Source organism: Saimiri boliviensis, chromosome 10 (genome assembly GCF_048565385.1).
Source record: "Saimiri boliviensis isolate mSaiBol1 chromosome 10, mSaiBol1.pri, whole genome shotgun sequence".
Taxonomy (NCBI): Eukaryota; Metazoa; Chordata; class Mammalia; order Primates; family Cebidae; genus Saimiri; species Saimiri boliviensis.
The window spans coordinates 61,849,760-61,855,644 of NC_133458.1; the positions used below are offsets into that span (position 1 = coordinate 61,849,760).

Sequence of the window (5,885 nt, forward strand, 5' to 3'; positions counted from 1 at the left end):
TTGAGCTTTTTAGGATTTCCAGTATAAAAGAAAAAAACAAAACACTGCTTTTTCAAGAATGAAGGTAAACTTTTCATTTTACCTTGAGCCAGAGCCAACTGACAAAGTATTAATTTTTGTTCTTAAAAGTATATACATTGACTTATTTTGGGAAATAACCAACTTTTATATTTTGGCTTGAAAAATTTTCTTTTTTCATAATTTAAACTCATATACATAAATACACACCTTCTCTGGTTAAGAATAAAAAGAATTGGGAAAAGGAGTTACTTATGTCTCACTGCAAAAAGCTATACCCATATTTGTTTTCAGACTTGAAAATGAAGAATGAAAAGAGTCAAAGAGTCAAAACAACAATAAAACAGCTTAACTCCAGATCTATGTTATTTAGAGCACTCTTTTCTGCCTCTCCTGATATAAAGAAAATAAAGGACACAAAGGGTCCATGTCATAAGCTACACTGTGATGTCTTGAGACAATGGGACCAGAATTATGTAATAGCCTTAATATTTCATGCAGTTTAGAATTATTTTAAAAATATGAAGTCAAAATAAATCTTTAATTAATTTGGAGAAAATATCTTTATTTAATATTTTTAGAATGCCCAAATATAGCAACAAAAAATTAAAATGAAATGACTTAAGAAGGAAAGTGGCTTAAAAATACAATGAAGTAAAATAAATTGAAATGGCCTGATAATTATGTGAGGCTATTAGTCTTTATATTAAACAATTGTTTTGGTCTTGTGGATCAACTTTTAAAATACTAGTTACATAACTTAATTGAGCACACATTTATAGATTACTAACTTATTAGCAAGGCGATTTAGGGAGAGAAGGTTAGAATTTCTTGCTATGTATGTCCAAAAAATATTAGGAAAAAACCTCCTGAAATTATACCAGTACAAGAACAGAATTAGTTTAAATAAAAATTTAAGCAGCACATCTGTTAGAAAAGTGAAATATAATGACACTTTAACTATTGATTCTTTTTGTATGTGTGAACCGTGAATTATGTTTACAGTAATGTTATGTTTCAATTACATTTTTAGAAAATAAAAGGTTTATGCCTTTAAAAAGGGAAAACACTGTCAAGAGCAAGATGTAAAATTACAGGAGTAGAACTACACTAAAGATTTGTCCACCAGGTGGATAATCCTCTGATTATAGAAATTAGGAAAATAAATTAAACATGTTTTACTCAATTAACTTTTTTTTTTTTTTTTGACACCATAAGATGAACTTTATTTTAAAGCTCATAAAACTGTTCACAATCAGTTACAACAGGATCAACATTTCTTCCATTCCACTTTCACATGACAATATACTGTATAGTGAGAGATAAATTTTAAACGTTTTGTTCTGCATGCTTCTAATACATTTGACTAGCTTTTGTTTTACTCATTGAATTAATATCAAAGCAAAAAGTCATTTTCTATTGGACAGAAATGATTTTAGAAAGCCCTTATGAAGTCAGACTTAGCCTTGTTTATAAACATCCACACCCACACACATGCTGAATGGAGAGCAAAATGCAAGAAAACTACCTTGGCAGGAACAAATGCTTAAAAGATTTTAATCACAGCCCTCTTGAACGAGCAGTACAGTTTTTTTTTTCTCCAAAAGACAAAAGTCAGTTTTATCCTCAGTGATGCAAATGGTTAAGACTGCACAGAAAGCTTAGTATGAATTCACAATTCCACAGGAATCTGAAAGTTACCAAGGCAATTTTCCCTTTTAGGATCATAAAGACTGCAGACTTAAGCTTTTTTCTTTTTCCATATAATACACAAAATTTCTAAACATCCTTAAAAAAGAAAATATAAATAGTTTCAGTATGTTATGTAGAGTCACATACTATGGCAAAAATATTTTATTAATTGAGGGAATAAGCCAATTTAATGTTATCTAGTCCAAGTCCATATTAACAGAATTTTTCTCATTAGGGTAACATTCACCATTCTGATGTGGAGGTTCAGCACCAAAATTATTTTTGTCTTCTAAATCTTCTTCCTTTTTATCAATATTTGGGCCATTTGGAGTTCTTTCCAGTTTGGGTGATTCAATTTTTGGTTTGGGTTGTGTTACAACAGGTTCACACGTGTTATTTAATTCCTTGATTTTTGTTTTAATTTCCTGAGCACGTACAACTGGATCCTGATCAAGACTCTTTTTAGCCTGAGCATTCATGACATTATTCATCCATTCCATCACTTCATTAACAGACTTCTCAACTTTCTTCATTTCAGACTCATCAATATGGTTATACTTCTCATCCTTGTTTCTGAAGTCAGCTGCTATCTTGGCATAGTGCTGCAGCCTCTGTCCTAGTTCTTCAAACATTTTTGGCCGTTCTTCAGCTTCCTGAAACCGAACTTTAACTGGAGTGCCAATTTTCATTAATTCTTCCAACTTGTCAACATATGCTTGTTTAGCTTGGTCCTCTCCTTCTTCATACAGCCAGTCTTCAGTTTCTGTGAGGAGTCTCAAAAAATTCTGATGATCCTGCTCACATATAAATTTTTCATATGGTCCACACAGCTTGTCTCTGAACTCATACACATATTCCTCAACTGCATTTTTAGCGTCATTCCTTTCTTTTTCCAATTTATCTTGCATTATCATCTTACCCTCTGTCTCAATATACATGTTAAGAAGGTCTTTCCCTAACTGCCAGACCAAGTTGGCTTCAATAGGCAGCTCAACATTCACCACCTTTATTTTGGGCTTTTTAGCTTCTGGAGGCTGGTCAACTTTTTTTTCATTTGCTTTGTCAGCATCTGGGATTTTGTTTTCTTCTGAGGTAAGTTCAGGTGAAGGGGGAGACTGTGAGGTTTGCTGAGCATCAGTTTGTACCTGGGGCTGTGTTCCAGCTTCACTGTTGTCTTGCTGGACATTTTTATCAGCATCTGGGTTTTCTGGCGGTCTCTGATTCAGACACTCCATGTCAGCTTCAGCAGAAGACATTTCATTTTCCTCAGTTGGGACTTTCTCCACCATAGATGCCGTAGAGATGGTGAAAATGCCATGGGTGTTGACTCGCACTTTGACTTTTACTCTAGATTTTTCTCCATCCTTCTGTGCAGAAACATTCTGAACTACAAAGCGGCCTATTTTTGCTTCTGGATATGGAACTCCTTGGGGATCAGAATAGAAAGCTTCTAGCTCAAAAGGCCCCCTTCTCAAGAAGGTGAGAACTTTGGAGAAAGGAGCAGCATGGTTTCGACTAAACACTTCATGAACACCTTCAGTATCTTCTGAGTCGTGGTTCCAGACCAGAGATATTGGAAAAGGAACTGCATCGGTGATGGAAAATTCTCTAACTTTAAATGCCGGGGAAAGTATTGCACACTGTAATGCACACCCTCTGGCTACTGCTTCATCTGCATTGAGTGTTGTACTAATATCTTTTCCAAAGAATTTGGCAATTCTTTCTTTCACAGCTGGAATTCGTGTAGCGCCTCCAACAATCTCAACTGCACTCACATCTTCTACTTTAAGATGAGTTTGTTCCATCAATGAATAAAGGGGTACTTCTATCTTTTGCAGAAGTTCAGCACAGAGTTCTTCAAATTGTGACCTGTTCATTTTTCCAGAAACATCTTTGTCATTCATAAAGCATTCGATATTCAGTGGAAGGTCTGTGCTGTTAGAGCTCATTAGCTTTTTCAGTTTTTCACACTCCTGATACAGACGAAGGAGTGCTCGTATTTTGAATTTTGCATCCAACTTGTACTTAGTTTTAAATTCTGCACAAAAATGTTCCACTAACTTTTCATCAAAGTTTTTTCCTCCTAAGAAAGGATCAAAAGCTGTTCCCAGTACCTTCAATTTTCCCTTGTTAAAAGCACAGGCAGACACTTGCAAAGCTGAATGTCCCATATCAACAAAAACCACTATCCGAGGTTTCTCTTCCAGGCTTGGGAGATCCTGCTTATAAATTCCATAATTCAAAGCAACAGCTGTCATGTCATTCATAAGTCTTAAACAGTTTAGGCCAACAATCTGTGCAGCATCCAATACAGATCGCCTCTCAGCATCTGTAAAGAAGGAGGGGACTGAAATAACACAATCTGTTACTGGTTTCTTGAGGTTGTTTTCAGCAGTTTCCTTCAACTTCGTCAATAACATGGCTGTTATCTGCTCCACACTAAATAGATGTTCTTCATCCATGTACATTACCTTTATTCCAACTCCACCATTTTTCAGCTGAACCAAATCGTAACTTAAGTTTTCCTTCTCCTTCTGAATGAAGGGGTCATTGAATGCTCGGCCATGAAATCTTTTGAAGTTAGACACCGTATTGTTTGCATGAGTGATTTGCTGATTTTTGGCTGCAACTCCAATTGTTCTATTTTTTGATCCAAATGATATGACTGACGGGGTACACCGGTCGCTGAACTCGTTGGCGATGGTCTCGATGCCCCCGGCCCGGGCCACCGCGATGTAGCAGCTCTGCGAGCCCACGTCCAATCCCACCACCGACATGGCCGGCTCACAGTTCGCCTCCGCCTCGGGTCCGGGTCTGCGTCCTCCGACCGCCTGCCTGCTTCTCCAGCCGCCGTTTCCTGCCCCGGCAGCGTTAGGCTCCGGCCCGCGGGATCTGGCCGCTCCTCTGACACTGAGAAGGACACACGGACAGCCGGCCTGTCAGGCGCCCCCGACTCCCCAGGGAACAGCGGCGGCTGGCTTAAGAGAAACCCCGGGAGAAAGCGCCGGTAAGCCTCCGCGGGTCGCTCCGCACCTTAAGCTGCCTGCTTCACTCGGCCGCGGCTCGCACACCGGCGCCGGCGCTGAACTACCGACCCAAAAGGGGAGGTCCCACTTCCTCAGCCTTATGTATTGCACTGATCAGAACTTTCCAACTCAATTAACTTTTTAAATAAAAATGTTACAAGGATATAGGTTTTCATAGAGTGAAGTTAAGCATATACAACACTGTATTTTAGGCTTTCCTTTGTCTTTTATCTTTTAGGGACAATTCTAGATAATTGTTATAAATATACCAGACCCTCTATGAGAAGGCAATACTATAGGTGAAAATAATTAAGGAAGTCCCTAGTTACAAACAGAATAGAGACTTTTTTTTAGTCTATCACTAGCATTTCATAAGGTTATTAATGATTCAGGAGCTCAATGTTTTTAACATCTTTCAACATTATGTATAGATGAAAGTAATTTACATTTTGAAAGTATAAAGGGAAACCTAAAACAAATGACTGATAACAAAGAATTCCAGTGGTTTTGGGTTCTTTGTGTTTCTTTACATCTTCAACTGTAGTATATATTGAAAGATTACAAATCATAAATGTTAATAATGATTGCAGTGGCAGCCTGTCTGGGTTGGCCACTGCCAAGATGTCAGCTAATATGGGGAGGTACAGCCGGGTCTGTGTGCTCCACGGAGCCAGTGGGAGCCCCGCCCCCTTCAAGTCATCTGGGCCCAGAGCTCAGTGTTCCCCAGGCATGGGTACAGCTGCCCAGTGTGGTTCCAGACCCAGGCATCTCTATGCCATTGGGGGCTGGCAGCTGGCAAGAGCCTGCCTCCTATCTAGTTGGTGGGGAGGGAGTCCCTCTCTCCCTGGTGTAGCTGCAGCTATCCAGCCAAGCCTCCAGACCTGGGCATCCCTGGATTCTTGGGGGCTTGGGAAGCCACCCTTATCCCACACATTCTCTGCTTCCATTGCCTGGACTCCACGGCTCCCAGCCCTGACTGATTTCAGAGCAAAGTTGAGGATGAGCTCAGGTGCTGTGGTGACCTAGCCAGGTATGTGTGCACTTGGAGCAGTACTGATATGCCAGTCACCTCCTGCCTCAGCCCCCTCCAGACTTTGGGTGCTGACTAGCATGGGAGGGAGGCTGATGGAGTTGTTAAAGGCAGCTCAG

General features: G+C 39.5%; 1 pseudogene; it reads right to left on the minus strand.

Annotated features, from left to right (window-relative positions):
- Nucleotides 1-1,389: 1,389 nt before the first annotated feature.
- On the minus strand, nt 1,390-4,855 carry LOC101054321 (heat shock protein 105 kDa pseudogene; annotated as a pseudogene).
- Between the last annotated feature and the right edge of the window lie 1,030 nt (nt 4,856-5,885).